The 22,956-nt window shown below is 39.3% G+C and overlaps 1 pseudogene; it reads right to left on the reverse strand.

Moving 5' to 3' along the window:
- Nucleotides 1-299: 299 nt before the first annotated feature.
- On the reverse strand, nt 300-21,758 carry LOC118653460 (annotated as a pseudogene).
- Nucleotides 21,759-22,956: the final 1,198 nt, after the last annotated feature.

A 22,956-nucleotide genomic window follows, 5' to 3' on the forward strand; every position in this document is an offset into this window, starting at 1 on the left:
AGTTTGGCAGTGAGAACAAAGGGAAGAGACTGGGACCAAGAATCCTGAATTCCTAAAGACAGGAGGATGGGTATTGGAAAGAACAAATGGCTGAGGCAACCCAAAAGCCTGGGTTCTAAAATAGCAGTAAGTCAGATTTCAAGGCTCTCTGCTCAGCCTCCTCACCTTCTTCCCTCTATTAGGCACAAGAGAAGAGAGAAGGGAGCTGGAGAATGAGCAAACCATGGATTTAGTTTCCAAGTAGCCATATAAATACATTCAGGGACAGACAGACACAGGTTAGGGGGGGAGAGAGGAATTTAGGGTTGCATTGGCTTTGAAGGAGGCTTTGAGGGATCAGGAGGCTAGGGAGAAGTGATGGGGATTGATCCAGTGGTTGCACAGCTCCATCCTTTGCAGTGACCCTGTATACAGCATGTATGACCACAACCCTCCTCTTCCTCCTCATCACTCTCTGTGGAGCTCTCACCAAAGGCCCAAGGATTCTCATAAATACAGCAGCATTTTGATGAGCGGTGCCCCATGTGTTCATTGTCCACATTGTTATTCCTCCATTCCACCTTTACCTCTGGCTTCTTTTTTCAAAGTTTGATGTACTGACTCCATGTTCTTGGGCTAGGTTGTCAGTATAACCATTGTCTCAGTGCAGGTCTCAGCCAAGCCCCTGTCTCTGCCATGATACAGGCTAAGGAAAAGGAAGAGGGGAGGAAGGGTGATGAGACACCCTTCCCTTGTTCTGTATCTCTGGGAACTAGTAAGTATTCTACCAGGTCTTTTAAAAACCAAGGTAATTCTAGTCAAAAGGAAGAAAAAAGGAAAGGCTATTATGAAAACCAGGCTTATAAAAACAATCCCATGTCTTTTCCACAAATATTAATTAAAATACATTAGCTCATGTAATATTAACTTATTTCATCTTCCAGAAACACAATTTGGATCCAACTTTTCTTTTATAAACTTGTGAGTTTTTCATGATTGGTACCTGTTCCATGGCTAAACTTTTACAATTAAAGTTACAAGATCACTGTTTGCACCCGTCATGTATATTTATGTATGTCTATGCATGTATGTCATAAATGTGTGAATTGTTTCTATCTCCAGATGTATTGCCAAAAATAATTTGTAAAGAGCTGTATTTAATTAGCTTAAAGACAAAAAAGCATTGTATAAATCAAGTTTCCTCTCAGGAATATTGAAAGTAACCCAAATGGTTTTCAAATTTGTATATCTAGGATAACCTTTGGTAAATAAAAGCTACTTTAAGTTTTTGGTTTAATTAAAACAGGTATGTATTTAAAGTTACAACCATTAAATATATTACTTTTAGTCTACCTAGGTTTACAAAAAGTCAAATAAGCTCATGTTATCTGTTACAGAATTTTTCAGCAAAATACTGTAAACAATAAAGAAAAGAAAGGCAACTTAAGGTAGTTAGCTGTTTAATGGGAAATTTCAAGACTTATTTAAGACAGTGAATTACAAGACCTTACTCTGTCTTTTTCCCAACTCTACATTTCCAACTAGAGGCCTAAATCCATGCACCGGTGGGGTCCCTTGGCCTGTCCTGCACCCTCTCACAAATCGGGACCCCACAGGGGATGTTGGACTGACAGTTTTGGCCTGATCCCCACAGGTCAGGCTGAGGGACACCACCGGTGCATGAATCCGTGCACTGGGCCTCTAGTATGCATATAAGATCTTTGTTTAATTTCTTCCCGCCCTTCCCCCTCTCCCTTTCCCTCTGAGATTCATCAGTCTGCTCCAAGTTTCCATGCCTGTGCATTGAGCGTCTGGCCCCTGGTGATCATTGCTCATCATAGCTACCGGTTGAATGGTTGAATAGTCAAACGGTTGAATGGTTAGACAGTCACTTAGGCTTATATATATATATATAGATGTTCACCTGCTGGCTCACTCTCACTCAGCCACATTAACTTCTTTGCTATTTTAGAACACAATAAACATACTCTTACTTTGAGGCATTTGAATGTGCTATTTTTAACTTTTTCTAAACTTGGATGATGATTCCCCACATACCTTATTGTTGTGTTTTATGTGGATGTATTATTGTTGTTACAGTACAGATCACTTTCTAAAACTGTGTAGTTATTTCTTATCTGTTTGCTTAGAGCTTACCTACTCACTCCCAGATTACAAATGCCACTAGAGCAAGCAATATCCCTGCCGTGTGTCACCAGGTCTTGTAATAGTGTCTAGGACATAAAAAGTGCATAAAACTGATTATTTATGGCATGAAAACATTCTTCACTCTCATGTCATAAATTATACTTTTCAAAATTCTTTCATATACATCCTGTGTTGAGTCTCAAAGCAATCCTGGGAAGTAAACAAAGTAGACATTTTCCCATTTTAAAAATGAGACAATTGAGACTCAGTGAAGTAAGTGATTTGACCAAATTCACTCAAGTACTAGAGGAAGAAGCCAGGATTTAACCTTCAATTTTCCCATTCCTAGGCTGCTTCTCTTTCCCCATCTAATGATTTTTTTGTCACAAGGACTGATATGTAAAAGACACTATGCAATAAGGCTGAGCATACAAACTTTGGTATCTGACTGCTCAGTTTTAATTTCTGCTTTTACCTATTCCTACATCAGTTAAGTTACTTAATCTTGTTTTCCCTTCTATAAAAAGAATTATCATCATAGTGTCTCCCCTTATGGGTCATAATGTATTAAATGAGATAACGTGTGAAATTGTATCATAAAGTAAACATTTAAAAATATTTAATTATTGGCATATGAGATTATTTTTAAGCAAGAGAAACATGAGTTTGGAGATAACCAAATATTAATATATGAAGATACCTAAGGTCTAGATTACAAAATTCATGCAGGAGGTTGGGGAGTCCCTCAGCCCAGCCTGCACCCTCTCTAACCCAGGACCCCTCGGGGGATGTCTGCCTCTCGCAATCCAGGATTGCTGGCTCCTAACTGCTCACTTGCCTGCCTCTCTTATCACCCCTAACCACCTCTGCCTGCCTGATCACCCCTAACCACCTCTGCCTGCCTTCCTGATCACCCCTAACTACTCCTCTGCTGGCCTGATTGCTCCCAACCGCCTCTGCCTTGTCCCACACCTGGGACCCAGGATTCCCTCCTCCAGCCAGCCGCAGGCACCTGGGACTGCAGGGCGGGTGGCTTTTCTCTCTCCTGGGCCAGTCTGGCTGGTCCCCATTCTTCTCTCGTGAGCTCATTTGTACCTGGCTGGTTCCCATTCCTCTCTCCCCAGTGTTGAGTGTCTGAGCGGTTATGGCATGATGGTGTGAGGTCATGATGACCATTTGCATATTAGCTCTTTATTATACTGTATAGGATGACCCACACAAAGTTGGAAACTCCACACTATTTGAAGGGATACATGGATATCAGAAGCTTCATCTCCTATTCCTGAGAAAATAAATTAAAAAAGCATAATTGTCATGAACCAGTTAATTAAATAGATGTAAGCTAAAAGTTTATAAATAAACTGATCAACAATAACTATGCTTTATGGTATGTCTACTTAAAAAATAGTTTACAAAATCATTTAATTAATTTAAAACCTTAAAGTTATACTGAGACAAGTTAAATGGTGGATATTCATTGGATATCCAAAAACCTAATTTCTAAGTAAAATAAAATACTGAAACATGAAATACTGAATACAGGTTTATTCATATTTGGATTCCTTTTATAGATAAACTAAAACTATGTCTATTAGTAAACATCTTTTGTGTAAAGTTGAAAATATTTCCTATTAGGAAAAGTGTACTGCTGGAAATTATAAAATGTATTTGTAAATTTTCCAATTCACAGAATGCTACTTCAACAGTTCTCAATTACTTACTTCATAATTTTCACTAAAAATTAGGATTCTGATGGGTAAGAATTTTAATTAATATATTTAATTAAAGTTAGTTAGAAATAATAATGGTGAAAGGGAACAACTGTGTATAAAAAGTTGATAAGGGAAGTAACATTGTTGTTTGTTACAGAATGAGAAAAAGAAAATATGCAAATGAAAAAATCTGAATGGGTATAAAAAGGTGTAGAAGACTTGCAGAAAAGAATCTTGGGAAAGATGAGTGGTCTAGCTACTAAGATTGGAATAGATTTAATTGTTTTTAAAATATATTTTTTAAAACCTTTATTGTTGAAAGTATTACATACTATAGGCCCAATGCACTAAATTCATGCAAGGTGTTCGGCCCTCACAGCCACAGCAGCTTGTCTCAGCCCATGCATCCCGGGCTTTGTCCAGAAGGATGTCTGGAAGGTCGTTTGGATGTCCAGTCTAATTAGCATATTATGCTTTTATTATTATAGATGTCCACTTTTTCCCCCATTGACCTCTGCAAGCCAGCCCATGCCCCCCATCTCAGGCCTTGACCCCCCTATTGTCGGCATCCATGGGTTATGCATATATAAATACAAGATCATTGGTTGATCTCTTCCCACCTGCCCACCCTCCCCTGCCTTCTCTCTGATGTTTGACAGTCTGTTCCATGCTTCTATGTCTCTGTATTTATTTTTGTTCATCAGTTAATGTTGTTGATTACATTTCGCATATGAGTGAGATCATGTGATACTTATCTTTCTCTGGTTAACTTATTTTGCTTGACATAATGCTCTCCAGGTCCATCCATGCTGCTAGAAGTGGTAAGAGATCTTTCTTCTTTACAGCTGCATAGTATTCCATTGTGTAGATATGCCAAAGTTTTTTAATCTACTCATCTGCTGATGGGCACTTAGGCTGATTCCAAATCTTAGCTATTGTAAATTGTGCTGCTATGAACATAGGTGTGCATATATACTTTCTGATTGGTGTTTCTGGTTTCTTGGGATATATTCCTAGAAGTGGGATTGCTGGGTCAAATGGGAGTTCCATTTTTAATTTTTTGAGGAAACTCTATACTGTTTTCCAGAGAGGGTACACCAGTCTGCATTCCCACCAGCACTGTGTAAGGATTCCCTTTTCTCCACATGCACGCCATCACATGTCCTTTGTTGATTTCATGATGATAGTCATTCTGACAGGTGTGTGGTGGTACCTCATTGTCGTTTTGATTTTCAGTTCTCAGATAATTGGTTACTTGAGCATTTTTTTCATGTCACTTGGCCTTCTCTGTGTCCGTTTTACAGAAGTGTCTATTTAATCCTATTACCCCTTTTTAAATTAGACTATCTTCTTTTTGTTAAGTTGTATGAGTTCCCTATGAATTTTGGAGATAAAGCCCTTATCAAATGTATCAGTGGCAAATATGTTATCTCATGCACTGGGCTCTCTTGTTATTTTGTTGATGGTTTCTTTCACTGTGCAGAAGCTCTTAATTTTGATGTAGTCTCATTTATTTTCTCAATTTCCATTGTCCTAGGTGGTGAATCGGTAAACATATTGTTACGAGACATGTCTGAGATTTTGCTGCCTATAGAATTTTCTAAGATTTTTATGGTTTGAAGTCTTATATTTGTCTTTTATTCATTTTGAGTTTATTTTTATGTATAGTATAAGTTGGTGGTCTACTTTAATTTTTTTGCATGTATCTGTTGAATTTTCCCAACACCATTCATTGAAAAGACTGTCTTGACTCCATTGTATGAGCTTACCTCCTTTGTCAAATATTAATTGTGCATAATGGTTTGGGCCGATTTCTGGGTTCTATATTCAATTCCATTGGTCTATATGTCTGTTCTTTTCCCACTACCAGGCTGTATTGAGTACAGTGGCTTTGTAATATAACTCGATATTTGATATTATGATCAGGCAATTTTGTTCTTCTTTCCCAAGATCGCTGTGGCTATTCTGGGTCTTATTTTACTCCATATAAATTTTTGGAGAGTTTGTTTTAGGTCTGTGAAATATGCTGTTGGTATTTTAATAAGGATTACTATAAGGAATTTAATAAGGAATATATATTTTAATAAGGATTACTATAAGGAATTTAATAAGGAATCTATAGATTACTTTGGGTTATATGAACATTTTATTGATGTTGATTCTACCAATCCATGAACATGGAACATCCTTCCACTTGTTTATGTATTCCTCTATTTCTTTTTTCAATATCCTGTAGTTTTCTGAGAACAAGTCTTTTACCTCTTTGGTTAAGTTTATTACTAGGTGTATTAAATATTTTTGTTGCAATGATAAGTGGTATTTTTTAGTTTCTCTTTCTGAGAGTTCAATATTGGTGTATAAAAATGCCATAGATTATCGGGTGTTAATTTTGTATCCTGCTAAATTGCTGAAATCATTTATTAAATCTAGTAGTTTTCTGATGAAGTCTTCAGGGTTTCCTATGTAAAGTATCATGTCATCTGTGAATAGTGACAGTTTTACTTCCTCCTTTCCAATTTAGATGTCTTTTATGTCTTCTTGTCTGATCGTTATGGCTAGCACTTCCAGTACTATGTCGAACAGGAGTGGTGAAAGTGGGCATCCCTGTCTTTTCCTGTTCTTAGTGGAAATGTTTTTAGTTTTTGCCCATTGAATATTAGGTTGGCTGTAGGTTTGTCATGCACAGCTTTTATTATGTTGAGGTATCATCCCTCTATTCCCCCTTTGCTGAGAGTTTTTATTAGAAAAGCATGTTTCTGTCCAGTGCTTTTTCTATGTCAATTGACATGATCATGTGATTTTTTTTCTTGCAATCTGTTAATGTGTTGTATCAAATTTATTGGTTTGCTGAAATTTTTTGCTGGATTGTTATGGTTTCACATCTGACATTTAAGGTTTTTTTTCCATTTTGAGTTTATTTTTGTGTATGGTGTAAGTTGGTGTTCTAGTTTCAATTTTTTTTTGCATGCATCAGTCATATTTTCCCAACACCATTTATTGAAGAGATTGCCTTGACTCCAGTGTATGATCTTGCCTCTTTTGTCAAGAGGCAAAATTCCATTCCCAGAATAAATCCCACTTGGTCATGATGTATGGCATTTTTAATGTATTGCTGGATGAAATTTGCTAATATTTTATTGAGGATTTTAGCATCTATGTTCATCAGGGTTATTGGCCTGTAATTCTCTTTCTTTGTAGTGTCTTTTTCTGGTTTTGGGGATTAGACTTATGCTGGCCTTATAGAAAGAGCTTGGAAGTGTTCATTCCTCTTGAATTGTTTGGAATAGTTTGAGGAAAATAGGTTTTAGTTCCTCTTTCAATGTTTGATAAAACTCTTCTGTGAAGCTATCCGGATTGGGCTTTTATTTGCTGGAAGTTTTTTTATTGCTGCTTCAATTTCATCAGTAGTTATCAGCCTATTCAGATTTTCTGATGCTTTGTGATTGAGATTTGGAAGATTGTATTTTTCTAGTAATATGTCCATTTTGTCAGGGGTGTCCAGTTTGTTGGAATAGAGTTGTTCATAGTATTTTTATGTTCATTTGTATTTCTGTGGGGTCAATGGTTATTTCACCTCTTTCATTTCTGATTTTGTTTATTTAGGTCCTCTCTTTGTTTCTTGGTGAGTCTGAATAGAGGTTCATCAATCTTGTTTATCCTTTCAAAGAACCAACTCTTGGTTTTAGTGATCCCTTTTATTTATTTTATTTTATTTTTTGTCTCTATGTCATTTATTTCTACTCTGATCCTTCTTTTTACTTATTCTGGGCTTTTCTTGTTACTCTCTAATTCTTTAAGTTTTAGGTTTAGCTAACATTACAAGCTTTTCTTCCTTCTTGAGATAAGCCCACAGTGCTATGAACTTCCCTCTCTGGATAGCTTTCACTGTGTTCCATAGATTTTGGATTGTTGTGTTTTCATTGTCATTTGTTTCCAGGGTGTTTTTTATTTTTTCTTTGATCTTTGGTAACCTATTCATTGTTTAATAAGCTGTTATTTGGCCCGCATGTGTTTGATTGTTCTTGAAGGTTTTTTTTTTTTTTTTTAATTTAAATTCTTCATTGTTTAAAGTATTACATAGGTCTCCTTTTTTCCCCATTGACCTCTCTCTGGCCATTTCCACCCCGCAGCACATGCCCTCACCTCCTTGCTGTCCATGTCCATTAGTTATACTCATATTCATGCATACAAGTTTTTTGGTTGATCTCCTATCCCCCACTCCCCTGCATTTCCTCTTAGGTTGGATGGTCTGTTTGATGCTTCTATGTCTCTGGATCTATTTTGTTCATCACTCTATTTTTCTCATTACAGTCCTCATATGAGTGAGATAATGAGATACCTATCATTCTCTGACTGGCCTATTTTGTTTATCATAATGCTCTCTAGGACCATCCATTCTGGATTCTCTGTTCTGTTCCATTGGTCTATATGTCTGTTCTTGTGCCAGTACTTTTTTTGTTGAAAATAGTAAGAGTTCTTTCTTTTTCACAGCTGTGTAGTATTCCATTATATAGATATACCACAGCTTTTTAATGCATTCATCTGATGATGGGCACTTAAGATGTTTCCAAACCTTAGCTATTATAAATTGCAATGCTATGAACATAGGGGTGCATATATTTTTTGATGGATATTTCCGAATTCTTGGAATATATTCTTAGAAGTAGGATCACTGGGTCAAATAAAAGTTCCGTTTTCAATTTTTTGAGGCAATTCAAAACTCTTTCTCACAGCAGCTGCACAAGTCTGCATTCCCACCAGCAGTTTACAAGGGTTCCATTTTCTCCTCATCCTTGCCAGCACTTGTCATTTGTTGATTTATTGATGATAGCCATTCTAACAGGTTTGAGGTCTACTGACTTTGAGCATTTTTTTCATTTTCCTTTGACCTTCTGCATGTGCATTTTGAGGAAGTGTATATATAGGTCCTTTTCCCATTTTTTAATTGGATTTTTTTTCTTCCTTTTATTAATTTGTATGAGTTCCTTGTAGATTTTGGAGGTTAATCCCTTATTGGATATATCAATGGCAAATATAATCTACCATGGAGCAGGCTCTCTTGTTATTTTATTGATGGTTCTTTTGCTGTTCAGAAGCTCTTTATTTTAACAGAGTCACATTTGTTTATTTTCTCTTTAATTTTTAATATCCTAGGATATGTATAAGTAAACATACTAGTATTGCAACGACAGATGTCTGAGATTTTGCTGTCAATGGTTTCTTCTACGATTGTTATGGTTTCACATCTGACATTTAAGTCTTTTATCCATTTTGAGTTTATTTTTGTATATGGTAGAAGTTGGTGTTCTAGTTTCAATATTTTGCATGTATCAGTCGAATTTTCCCAACACCATTTATTGAAGAGATTGCCTTGACTTCATTGTATGTGCTTGCCTCTTTTGTCAAATATTAATTGAGGATAATGGCTTGGGTTGATTTCTGGATTCTCTGTTCTGTTCCATTGGTCTGTATGTCTGTGTTCTTGTGCCAGTACCAGGCAGTTTTGAGAACAGTGTCTTTGTAATATAATTTGGTGTCTGGTATTGTGATCCCTCCAAATTTTTATTTCTCAGGATTGCTGAAGCTATTCGGGGTCTTTTTTTATTCCATATGGATTTTTGGAGAGTTTGCTCTAGATCTGTGAAATATGCCGTTGGTATTTTAAAGTGAATTACATTGAATCTATAGACTGCTTTGGGTAGTATGAACGTTTTAATGATGTTGATTCTACTAATCCATGAATGTAATATATTCTTCCATTTGTTTATGTCTTTCATCTCTGTTTTTAATGACCTTCAGATTTCTGAATACAGGCCTTTTACCTCCTTAGTTAAGTTTATTCCTAGGCATCTTACTTACTTTGTTGCAATGGTAAATGTGATTTTTAAATTTTAGTTTCTCTTTCTGTGAGTTCATTGTTGGTGTATAAAAAAGCCACAGATTTCTGGGTGTTAATTTTGAATTCTGCTACATTGCTAATTCATTTATTAAGTCTAGGAGTTTTATTTTGTGGCGTGTTTAGGTTTTCTATGAACAATATCATGCCACCTGCAAATAATGACAGTTTTAATCCTTCTTTTCTAATTTGATGCCTTTTATTTCTTCTTCTTGTCTGATCACTATGTCTAGCCCTTCCAGTACTATGTCGAACAGGAGTGGTGACAGTGGGCATCCCTGTCTGGTTGATGATCTTAGGGGAAATGATTTTAGTTTATGCACATTGAGTATGATGTTGGCTGATGTTGTCATATAAAGCTTTTATTATGTTGAGGTGTGATCCCTCTATTCTCACTTTACTGAGAGTTTTTATCAATAAAGGGTGTTGGATAATGTAAAATGCTTTTTCTGCATCAATTGATATGATTATGTGATTTTTATCTCTCGATTAGTTTATTTGATGTATAACAATTATTGATTTGTGGATATTGTACCAGCCTTGCATCCCCAGAAGAAATCCCACTTGGTCTTTATATATCATCTTTCTAATGTAATGATGGATCGGATCTGTTAAAATTTTGTTGAGGATTTTGGGATCTATGTTCATCAGGGATGTTGGCATATAATTCTCTTTCTTTGTAGTGTCTTTATCTCGTTTTGAAATTATGGTAATGCTGGCTTCATAGAAAGAGTTTGAAAGTGTGACTTGCTCTTGAATTTTTTGGAATAGTCTGAGAAGAACAGGTTTTAGTTCTTCTTTCGTTGTTTGATAAAACTGCCCTGTGAAGCCCTCTGGCCTGGGGCGCTTTTTTTTCTGGACTTTTTTTTATTACTGTTTCAATTTCATCAGTAGTTATAGGCCTATACAGGATATTTTATTTCTCTCGATTGACTTTTGGAAGCTTGTATTTTTCTAGGAATATGTCCATTTCATATAGGTTTTCAAGTTTGTTTGAGTAGAGTTGTTCATAGTATATTTTTAAAATCCTTTGTATGTCTGTAGAGACAGTTGTTACTTCACCTCATTCATTTCTAATTTTGCTTATTTGGATCCTCTCTTTTTGTTTCTTGGTGAGTCTGGCTAGAGGTTCATCAATCTTGTTTATCCTTTTAAACACTATTTCTTGGTTTTATTGATATTTTTATTGGTTTTTTGGTGTCTATTTCATTTATTTCAGCTCTTATCTTTATTATTTCCTTACATCTGCTTACTCTGGGCTTTTCTAGTTGCTGTCTTTCTAATTCTTTAAGTTGTATGGTTAGATAATTTATTGCCATTTTTTCTTGTTTTTTGAGGTAGGCCTGTAGATCTATGAACTTCCCTCTCAGGACTGCGTTCACTGTGTCCATTAGTCTTTGGATTGTTGTTTTTTACATTGTCATTCATTTCCAGGATACTTTTTATTTCTTATTTATCTCTGTGGTAATGCAATCATTGTTTAACAGCATGCTATATAGCCTCCAAATATTTGTTTTTTCATTGTTTTTATTGTAGTTGATTTTTAATTTGATGCCATTGTGATCAGAGAAGATGCTTGATATGATTTCTATCTTCTTGAATGTGAAGAGACTTTGCTTGTATACCAATATGTGGTCTATCTTTGAAAATGATCCATGTGCACATGAGAAGAATGTATATTCTGTGGCTTTGGGGTGGAATGTTCTGAAGATGTCAATTAATTCCATCTGACGTAGTGAGTCATTTATGATTAATGTTTCTTTGCTGATTTTTTGTTTAGAGGATTTATCCAGTAATGTCAATGGGGTATTAATGTCCCCTACTATGACTGTATTGCTGTTGATCTCTCCCTTGATATATTCCAGACATTTTTTAATGTATCTGTGTGCTCCTGTATTGGGTGCATATATGTTTATAAGAGTTATATCCTCTTGTTGAATCGCATTCTTTAGTATTATGAAGTGGTCCTCCTTATCTCTTGTTATGGACTTCCCTTTGAGGTGTATTTAAGCAGGTATAAGTTTTGCTACCCCAGCTTTTTTTCATTTCCATTTGCCTGAAAAAAATTTTTCTATCCCTTCATTTTCAGTCTTTGTGAGTTCTTTGTTCTGAGTTGGGCCTCTTGTAAACAGTAAATATAATGGTCATTTTTTTCTTATCCATTCAGCTACTCTATGTCCTTTGATTGGAACATTTAAACCATTTATGTTTAAGGTTATTATTGATAGGTACTTGTTTGTCGCCAATTTTATTCTTTATGGCTGTGTTCCTTCTTTCTTCCCTTTTTATTTCTTCTTTTTTCCAGCAGTCCTGTTAGCATTTCTTGCATTGCTGGCTGTGGTAATAAATTATCTTAGCCTTTTTTTTTGTTGTCTGTGAAGCTCACCTTTAATTTTGAATGATAGCCTTGCTGAGTATAATATTCTCGGATTCAGTCCCTTGTTTTACATCACTTTGTATACTTCATTCCACTCCCTTCTGGCCTGATGGGTTTCCACTGAGAAACCAGTTGATAGCATAATGGAAGATCTCTTGTAGGTAACTTTCTGTCTCTCTCTGGCAGCCTTTAAGATTCTTACTTTGTCATTGATGAATGCCAATTTAATTATGATGTGTGTTGGTGTCAGTCTTTTTGGGTTCATCATGTTTGGGACTGTGTGCTTCTTGGATTTGTGTGGCTTTTTTTCTTCTCAATGTCAGGGAAATTTTCTGTTATTATTTTTTCAAACAAGCTTTCTATTCCTTATTCCATTTCCTTTCCTTTTGTCAACCCTATTATGTGGATGTTTTTTTTGTTTCATGTTGTCCCAAAACACCCTGAAGCTTTCCTCTTGCTTTTTAGGTGTTTTCTTCAAGTTGCTGCTCTGCATTGGTGATTTTTTTTTCTACTTTGTCTCCTAACTTGCAGAGGTGATTTTTAGCTTCTTATCATGTAATGTTGAAACTTTCCATCATGTTCTTTATTGCAGGTATGTCATTCTTCACTTCCTCTTGATTCTTACACATGTTGAATATTTCCTCCATCCTTTTCAATGTCCTTATAACCATTGCTCTAAATTCTTTCCCTGGCAAATTGCATGCCTCCATTTCATTCATTTTTCTTTTTCATGATTACTCATTTTCTTTCATATGGGTTTTTTTTTTTTGTCTCCCCATTTTTGCTGTTGCTTTATGGTTGTTTCTATGTATTAGATCAAACTGCTATGCCACCCAGATTTTTTGTTTGCCTTATATAGTGCATGTTTTGTGGCACCCAGTGGTACAATCTGTCAGGTTTTCTGGGCTTGGAAATCCAGGTATGACCCCTACTTGGGATATTTGGGTTCTCTTAGTGTAATTGGGTCTTGAGTGATATTGTCCCAACTGTGGATGGAGTCTCCTCTCAGGTTGTCTGGTTATGTGGCTTGCTCTCCCCCACATTGACTGTACAGCACAATATACAACTCGATAAGACATGACACAAAGGGAACAAAACACGAATGTACTCACAGGACCTATAACCCCAATATAAGTGACCACCAGAGAGGAGAATTAGGAGAGAGAAAAATGATATTAAGGAAAGAAAAAAGGTAAGAGAGAAAAGAAAATGAAGAAAATATATGGGGAGAAAACACCATAAAACAAACAGGTAAACAAAAAAAAATGCAAAAAACAAACACCCAGAAAAAGGGGGGACGGAATATGTAGAGGCAGAGTTTATATACTTAAAGTAATGTTAAGGAATTGAGTGAATGGGGGAATGATCTCAGTTCAGTATAAGGCGGTAAAAAGAGAATGAGTGGATACAAATAAAAGAAAAAAAAGGGGGACAATAAATAAATAAAAGATTAAACAAAAAATATTTTTAATCTATTCATTTATTCATTAATTTTTGGAAAAGGAGAATAGAGGAGAGAACAGGTAGACTTGAGTTTAGTAAGTGAAACTAATTAAACAATTAGGAGAAGAAGAGAGCAAGAGAGGAGAGGAAAAACAAGCACTAAAAAATTAGAGAAGATAGAGAAAGGAGTAGGTTGCATGGACTTGGAACAGGGGAGAGGAAATTATGTATATGAATAAGCCAACAGAGTACAGTGATAATAACACATCAACAATGCAGATAAATGAGATCAATTTTCAACAAGGGGCAAAAATAAAGGAAGAGAGAAACTAAAGCAGGGACAGAAGAGAAAACATGATGAAAGAGGGAGAAGTAAAGAAAAAATGGGTGGAAAAAATAAGATTAAATTAAATAACAATAAGAAAATAAAAATAGAATGAAGAAAAATAATATGAAAAAAGTAAAAACCACAAAAAATAAAGAAAAAAATATAAAAAATAACAAAATAAAATTAAAAAGTGAAGTGTTGTTCATTCCAGCCAGTTTTAATGCCCCATGGCAGTGGTTGGCAAACTGCAACTCGTGAGCCACATGCGGCTCTTTGGCCCCTTGAGTGTGGCTCTTCCACAAAATACCACGTGCAGGCGTGCATGTACAGTGCGATTGAAACTTCATGGCCCATGCGCAGAAGTCGGTATTTTGTAGAAGAGCCACACTCCAGGGGCCAAAGAGCTGCATGTGGCTCGCGAGCCACAGTTTTCTGACCACTGCTCCATGGGAACTGTTTTAAGACCCCACTCTTCTGTTCTATCTGCTACTTTTCAGTTTCCTATTAGGTAGTCAGCACCATGTTGAAGTTCCAAGTATTTAACTGCTTCTCTGTTTGTGCCTATTTCCACAGCCCTGGCTGTAAGCAAGCAGGACAAATCTGCCTGCTTTGCCTGTATCCCTGCTGTAAATCTTAATCTTTCAAGAGTCTGTTTCTGATAGGATACGTGGGGAGGGTGCTGTATTGTTTTCCAGGACTGAATGGCCTCCCTTCAACCCAGTCCCTGAGGGCTCTTTGGGCTATTCAGAGTTTGGGTGTCTTTTGTACAGCTCAGGGTGTAGTCTTGGTAGGGCTATATTAGCTGCCTTGGGGCTGCTGGGTGGTGGTGGGGGTGGGGCTGGCACTACAGGAGAAAAATAGCTACTTAGGTCTGGAGAGTCAGGAATGTCTCAGGGCCAGATTCCTGGTCACCTCTCCCCAATGCTCTCTCCTCCACAGCCTCTCCCCAGACTTTACAAATCTGCACTCAACCTGCACCACAGCCACAGGTGAGTATTTGTATTTGAAAGGTCCTATGAACTGGGTTTAGCAAATAAAATCAAAGACTAAACAGGCAAAACGACCATGCAACTGCTAGTTTCTCTACCCCCAGCACTACGTGGCTCAGGTAACTCTTCAGGTTGCCTTACTGGGCTCAGCCTCTCTTGGCTGTGGACATAGATAAAGAATCCCCTGCCACCAGCAGCCCCGTGGACTTCCTTTCCACAGTAGCATGTTACACATGTCCCCAAGGGACATGGACTTGGTGTCATGCTGCTTCCTTCTGACCTTCTTGCCTTGGTGGTCTAGTGACTCTCTCCAGCCCAGATCCCTGATCCTACCAGTCTGCAGTCATTCTCTGCCCTTCCCAACTGCTAATTGTCTCACCAGCTATCTATTTCACCAATTCTGGGTGGATGTTATTAAGTTTTGATGCACCTTCTATCTGCTCTGGGTTAAGGCTCAGGACACTTCTGCCTATTCGGCCACCATTTTTTCCTCCCTCTGAGTTTATTATTATTATTATTATTGTAGTTGATTTCTAATTTCATGCCATTGTGGTCTGAGAAGATGCTTGATATTATTCAATCTTGATTTGTAGAAACTTAGTCTATGTCCTAACATTTGGTCTATCTTTGAAAATGTCCCATGTGCATTTGAGAATAATATATATTCTGTAGCTTTGGGGTGAACTATTCTGAAGATGACAATTAGTTCCGTCTGATATAGTGAGTCATTTAGGATTGCTGTTTCCTTGCTGATTTTTTTGTCTAGAAGATTTCTCCAGTGAAGTTAATGGGGTATTAAAGTCACCTGTTATGATTGTCTTGCTGTTGATCTCTCCCTTGATATCTTCCAGAAGTTTTTTGTTTTTGTTTTTTGTTTTTGTTGTTGCTGTTTTAATCTATTTGCATGTTACTGTATTGAGTGCATATGTTTTTACCAGAGTTATATCCTTTTGCTGTATCAATCCAGTTAGTAATATGAAGTTGCCTTCATTATATCTTGTTATGGCCTTTACTTTGAGGTCTGTTTTGTTAGATATAAGTATTGCTACCCCAGATTTTTCCTCATTTCCATTTGCCTGAAGAATTATTTTTTTTCTATCCCTTAATTTTTATTCTGTGTGAGTCCTTTGTTCTGAAGTGGGCCTCTTTTAGAATATATATATATATATATATATATATATATATATATATATATATCTCCTATCTAATAATAGACAAACATGGTAATTAAGTGTACCTCTGACATGCTTCCCATTGGCTAATCAGGGCGATATGCAAATTAACTGCCAACCAAGATGGCGGCCGGCAGCCGGGCAGCTGAAGTGAATAGGAGGCTTGCTTGCTCCATGATGGAGGAAGCCAAGGTTCCTCGCCTGCCACTGCCGGCCTCTGAGCTGCAACTCTAAGAAACAATGTTGCAATTATAGAAGCTAAACAAACCCTCAAAACCTGCTTACAGCCAGCCAGGCTTCAGCAAGCAGGACCTCAACAGTGTTTCAATTATAGAAGCCAAACAAACCCAGATACCTGCTTTCAGCAGCCAAGGTCTCAGAGCTGGAGCCAAGCCTCAGAGCTAAAGCCAGCTCTCAGCTCCAGTGACAGCCATAGAAGGTAAATAAATCGCAGAATAAAAAAGAAAACGAAAAGAAGGAGAGGTTGGGAGCTTCAGTTGCCCACCAGCCTGAAAACGACCCTCAGCCCCTCATCCAGACTGGCCAGGAACCCCAGTGGGGACCCCCACCCTGAAGAAACAAGATGGCGGATAATTTGCATACTGAAGGTGGGAGGCAGCGGGCAAGGCTGTCCACGGTCCCGGACGTGGATCTGTGACCCTGCCTGGCAGGGGGCAGTACATGAGGCTGTCCATAGTCTGGGACCCAGATCTGTGACCCTGCCAAGCGGGGGACAGCACAGGAGGCTATCCATTGTCCTGGGACCTGGATCTGTGACCCAGCCAGGCGGGGGGCATTGCTTGAGGCTGTCTGCACTCTGGGACCCAGATCCGTGACCTGGCGGGCAGGGAGGCAGCGCTTGAGGCTGTCTGCAGTCCCGGACCCGGATCTGTGACCCTGCCGGGTGGGGGGCAGCACTTGAGACTGTCCATGGTCCTGGGACCCTGATCCGTGACCTGGTGGGTGGGGGGCAGCACTTGAGGCTGTCGGGGGTCCCAGGACCCGGATCTATGACCCTGCCGGGTGGGGGGCAGTGCTTGAGGCTCTCCACAGGACCAAGACACGGATCTGTGACTCTCCCGGGCGGGGTGCAACACTGGAGGCTGTCCGCGGGTCCAGGACCCGGATACGTGACCCTTCCCGGCTGGGCGGCAGCTCGCACAGGGGTGGGTCAGCTGGGGTTGGGCAAGGCAGGACGCCTGGCTTCCGCACAGCCCCAGTTACTCTAGGCAGGTGAGCAGCGCAGAGAGCCTCTGGACAGGGGAGGCAGGCCGGTGGAGGGCGGCCTGTACTCCCCACATGGTGGTGGTGACAGCTGTGAGCACACCAAGTGGAGCCTGAAGGCTGAGCTGAAGTAATGCCTGCAGGCCATCAGTGCCCCGGAGTGGCTGTGCAAGATCTACCTCCTGGCCCAGAAGGTGCAGGATCTCAGGGACAGCCACCGTGGCAGGCCAGACTGACATCCTCCTGGCCGCACCACGGGGGTTTACCAATCTGCAAAGCCAGAGGCCTCCAGTGTGCACATCCCCCCCTGACGTGAGAACATCCCCCAGCACACTGTCACCCTCCTGCACCTGCAACAGTTGCAAACCAAGGCATGCACAAGTTCCCCCCGCCTCTCCACCGCACTTCCATCAACCCAGCATGCCTAACACCCCCACAGGATGTGCACACATCCCCTCTGATGCGCTCACGTCCTTTGGAGAGTGTCTGGGTGTTCTGGGTGCTGAGGGTGGGTGCCTGTGAGAGGGCAGAGTGGTGATGCCCTGTTCCCAGGGAGGCCAGTGCAGCTAGGTGATCACCTCTGGGGGGTTAATGCAGGTGCTGAGGCAGGAGCAGGTGCAGATAGACACACCTGGTGGGCAAGGGCAGCCCTCACTGAGGTGCCTTCGGTCAGCGTTCAAGATCAAGAAACCAGAGGCGTACAGGAATTCCGTCCTCTCAGTGAAACAGTGGGATAGTCAGGGCTACTGTAGAGGAGGAATGTGCACTTTAGGTGCCAGCACCCATGAGCGAAGGCTGCCCTGACTGAGCCTCGCTTGCTTGGGGCCTAGCACACACCTGCCAGGTGACAGGAACATGGTTTTCCGAATTAATGAGAGAAAACATTGATTCTCCTGCTGCCTGCGAAGGTGGAAAGTGAAGTGGGGAGACATGTGGGGAGTGAGCGAGGCTCCCTGCCTGGGGGTTCCAAATCTGCTGTTGGTTCCTTTCAATGCTGACTAGAGATATACAGGGTGTCCCCCCAAAATTTATACACACATTGAATACCTACTAATTCCAATGGTTTTAAGCATAAGAAAGAAACAACAATGGAGCTATTATCTGTTAAAAGTGTGGGCACAAACAGGTAGTTGGACATTCCCTGAGGGGTCTCATATTGGAGAGGGTGAAGGCCAGACTGAGGGGCCCCTTTTCCCCCCTACCCCAGTGCACGAATTTTGTGCACCGGGCTACTAGTTTTATATATATATATATATATCATGTTTTCTTATCCATTTGGCTACCCTATGTATTTAAAACATTTACATTTAAGATTTGCCTGGGTCCAACCCCAGCAGGTCCAGGGGTCCCCAAAGGTGTAGACAGAGTCGGCGAAGAAGGAAGGACACGGAGACAGCGTTCAGTTGATCAGCAGCCTAGCCAGGATCTCTAGCCAGGATCTCCAGCCAAGTTCTGGTCTGGATCTCCAGCGAAGTTCTGCTGTTTATTGTCTTGTTACATCCGTATTTATCCCAGTTGATTTTAATCCTGTCAATTTCTATTACAAAGGTTAGGGCGTTTCTTATCTCCATTCCAGGGAGTAAAGATTATGTAGCTTAAGCATGATTGTTTGTAGTGATTAACTACCCGCCTGCCACTTAGTTAAGGAGTTTCATCCCCTCCCTGACTTCAGGGAAAAATTCCTACCTGGGGAAACAACCTTTCTTGGAGAGGTGACCTTGGTTAAAACACACAGCGCTAAGGGGAGCAAACATATTAAGAACAGTATGCTATATACGCCAGGTCCCTTGAAACATATGCTGTGCAGATGTTTCTTTCCTGCAGCGACTGTGTCAAGCATCAAGGATGGACCAGCTTCCGGCAAAGATTATTATTGAAAGGTACTTGTTTGTTGCTATTTTTATTCTTTATGCCTGTGTTTTTCCCTCTCTTTCTATTTCTTCTTCTTTAAGCAATACCTTTAAAATTTCTTGCATTGCTGGTTTGGTGGTAATACTCGTTTAACCTTTCTCATGTATGTGAAACTCCTGATTTCACCATCAATTTTGAATGATAGCCTTCTTGTATAGAGTAGTCTTGGATTCAGTCCCTTGCTTTTCATTACTTTGTATACTTCATGCCACTCCCTTCTGGCCTGATGTGTTTCTGTTGAAAAATCAGCAGATAGTCTAGTGGTAGATCCCTCATAATTGACTTTCTGTCTTTCTCTTGCAATTCTTAAGATATTTTTCTTGCCCTAACCAGTTTGGCTCAGTGGATAGAGCTTCGGCCTGGGTCCCAGGTTCGATTCCGGTCAAGAGCATGTACCTTGGTTGTGGGCACATACCCAGTAGGGAGTGTGCAGGAAGAAGCTGATCAGTTTCTCTCTCATCGATGTTTCTAACTCTCTATTCCTCTCCCTTCCTCTCTGTAAAAAATCAATAATATATATATATATATATATATATATATATATATATATATATATATATATTTTAAAAACGTGAATAATTCTCTACTGCAGATTGAATAGCCTTACTTTTAAACCCCAAGAGCCTCTGTTTTTCTACCCTATGGAATTTCCCATGTAGTCCACATGGCATCTTTTCTTACAAAAGGCCAGTATGATACCATTGTAAAAAATCAATAAAATATATTTTTTTAAAAAGATATTTTTCTTTGTCTTTAACATTTCCCATTTTAAATATGATGTGTCTTAGGGTGGGTTTTGGGGGGCTCATCTTGTTTGTGACTCTCTATGCTTCCTGGACTTTTATGACTTTTTCTTCCCCAAGTCAGGGAATTTTTTTTTGTCAGTATTTCTTCAAACAGGCTTTTTAGTCCTTGTTCATATTATTCTCCTTCTGTTACCCCTATTATGTGGATGTTGCTTTGTTTCATGGTCTCCCAAAGCTCCCTTAAACTCTTCTTCTGATTTTTATTTTTTTTCAATTGTTGGTCTGATTGGATATTTTTTCTGCCTTGTCTTCTAACTTGCTGATTCAGTTGTCAGCGTCTTCTAATCTACTGTTGAAACCTTCCAGAGTGTTCTATTTTGCACCTATGTTATTCTTCATTCCCTTTTGATTCTTATTCATGTTGATGTATTTCTCATTCAGCTCCTTATAATTCTAATTGAGTTGTTTGTAATTCTCAGTTAGATGTTTGAGCATTCCTATAACCATTACTTTGAATTCTTTATCTGACAAATTACTTGCCTCCATTCATTTCATTTAGTTCTTTTTCTGGCATTTCCTCTTCTTTCCTTTGGGGATTGTTTCTTTATTCCCACATTTTTGCTGTATTTTTCTATTTGTTTTAATGTCTTAGATAAAATTTCAATGCCACCAAGCTTTTTTAGGGCTGGTCTTATGTAGTCAATGTTTTATGGTACCCAGTGGTACAATCTCTCAAATCTCCTCGTCTGGGTGTTGTAGACATGCCCCTTCTTTTAATTATTTGGATTATCCTGATGTACTTGGCTCTTGAATGTTATTGTCCTATTTGTGGATGGAATATCCTCACAGGATGTTTGACTATGTGGCTCACCCAACCTCTTTATACACACTGTTGTGGATGTGATGCTTTTTTTTCAGGTGATACCAATCCATTGATCCACCACTTGTGTCTGTCTCCACAGGCCTTGGCCAAAAGAAGGAGGGGTCAATCTTCAATCTAAAGTAGGCTTGTTAACCACATGGTGCTCAGGGCTCGTTCAGCAAAGTTTCCTGGCTTCCTAGGCTTTGCCTCTGCCTGCCTTTGCCTGTCAGCTAGCTGTCATTCCTAAACATTCAAAAGTCTGTTTCTGGCAGGCTTTTAGGAGGGGAGGTACTGTTTAGCTTTCAGAGAATATGGTGCGTGTGTTTTCCTTCCCCACTGTATTGTTGATGTCCTTTTTGTGGGAAGGATTTCCTTTGTGAGATTGGGGCTTGTTGGATTTTTCTCTGATGTTGTTGAATCTGGTCCCTTGGTCTCCTCGAAGCATCTCTAGTGCAAGTGGATGTGAGTTACTGTCCCTTTCTGGCCCTGGGCAACCTGATTGAGGTCCAAAATGTTGAAGCCCCTAATAGTCCAGTGGTAGGGACTCCTTAGCCCAGAGGACTTCCTTTTGTCTCAGAAATTGATTATCTCTGTTCTGAGTTCTACTCCCTTCCCCCATTGATCCGGTACCTCAGGTGTCAGCTGCAGATGCTTGTGGTTGGTACAGGCATGTTCATAGTCCCTCTGGCATTCCCCTCCCTTTGAGGTCCTGGAACCCACTGGTATGTGACTCAATACATGGTCCCAGAGCCTGTGGTGGGGGATTCCTTGCAATTTTCTGCTGGTGTGCAGCTCACTGTGCTGGTTGGGTTGATGTCCAAGGCCAGTCTGTGTGGTAGTGAGGCTGTGCTCCTAGCTTCTGCTGCTCCCACTTTCATGATGGTGTGGTTTCTGTGCCAGAACTTCACCCATCTGGGGAGTGCCTGAGGCAGTAGCAGCAGCTCTTTGTTCAGGAGAGCCTGATTCACCATCCTCCAAGACTCACACACACACACCACACACTCCCTTACTTACTCATATTTTCTCCCTCACTGCCTTCCTGCCAGCCACCATGTTGGGCTCTATTCTAAAATAGATTGTAATATCAAAAGTACACTGGTAAAAAATTAGAATTCGTTTTTCTCTCTGTTAATAGCACACAATGTTCTTGGACTATTGTTCCGCTGTTGATAAGATATTGTAAAAGGTTTTGTTTTATTCAGTTACCTTTTGGGTAATCTACCTAGAAAGCAAGGATTTAGTGTCTTATCAAAGTAATTTATTGTGTTTCATGTTGCCTTTATGAGGTCATTTATTACTGAAGAAAACCTAATTTTCTCTATATAAAAAGAGCTAACTTATTTGTTGGCAAATAAGTTGGTTGTTTTTTTAATCTTTTGTCATTACAGTTAAATTAAGTATTATTTCATAATTATCAGTGATCCTATTCAGTCAAATATTGAAAACTTTTGATTTTTTGACAACTTCTGGAAATCAAATTCTAAATGGAGTTGTATTGTTTGTGTGTTTGTGTGCTTGTGTGTTTACCTCAAATTTACTTTGACATTTACTAAAAGGCTGCTGGAAAACTTCAATGAATCCCCCCCCCCTTTAAAAGAGAGGTTTCCCTAACCGGTTTGGCTCAGTGGATAGAGCGTCGGCCTGCGGACCCAAGGGTCCCAGGTTTGATTCCGGTCAAGGGCATGTACCTTGGCTGTGGCCACATCCCCAGGAGGGGGCATGCAGGAAGCAGCTGATTGATGTCTCTCTCTCATCGATGTTTCTAACTCTCTGTCCCTCTCCCTTCCTCTCTGTAAAAAAATCAATAAAATATATTTAAAAAAATAAAATAAATGTTATGGCATTTCCTCAAAAATTTAAAACTGGAACTGCCATTTGACCCAGTAATACCACTTCTAAGAATATATCCCAAGACACCAGAAACACAATCAGAAAGCATATATGCACACCTATGTTTATAGCAGCACAATTTACAATAGCTAAGATTTGGAAACAGCCTAAATGCCCATCAGTAGATGGTACATCTACACAATGGAATACTACACTGCTATAAAAAAGAAGGAATTCTTACCATTTGCTGAAGCATGAATGGAACTGGAGAGCATTGTGCTAAGTGAAATAAGCCAGTTAGTGAAAGAAAAATACCACATGATCTCACTCATTTATGGA

The sequence above is a fragment of the Myotis myotis genome, unplaced genomic scaffold (assembly GCF_014108235.1).
Source record: "Myotis myotis isolate mMyoMyo1 unplaced genomic scaffold, mMyoMyo1.p scaffold_m19_p_4, whole genome shotgun sequence".
NCBI lineage: Eukaryota > Metazoa > Chordata > Mammalia > Chiroptera > Vespertilionidae > Myotis > Myotis myotis.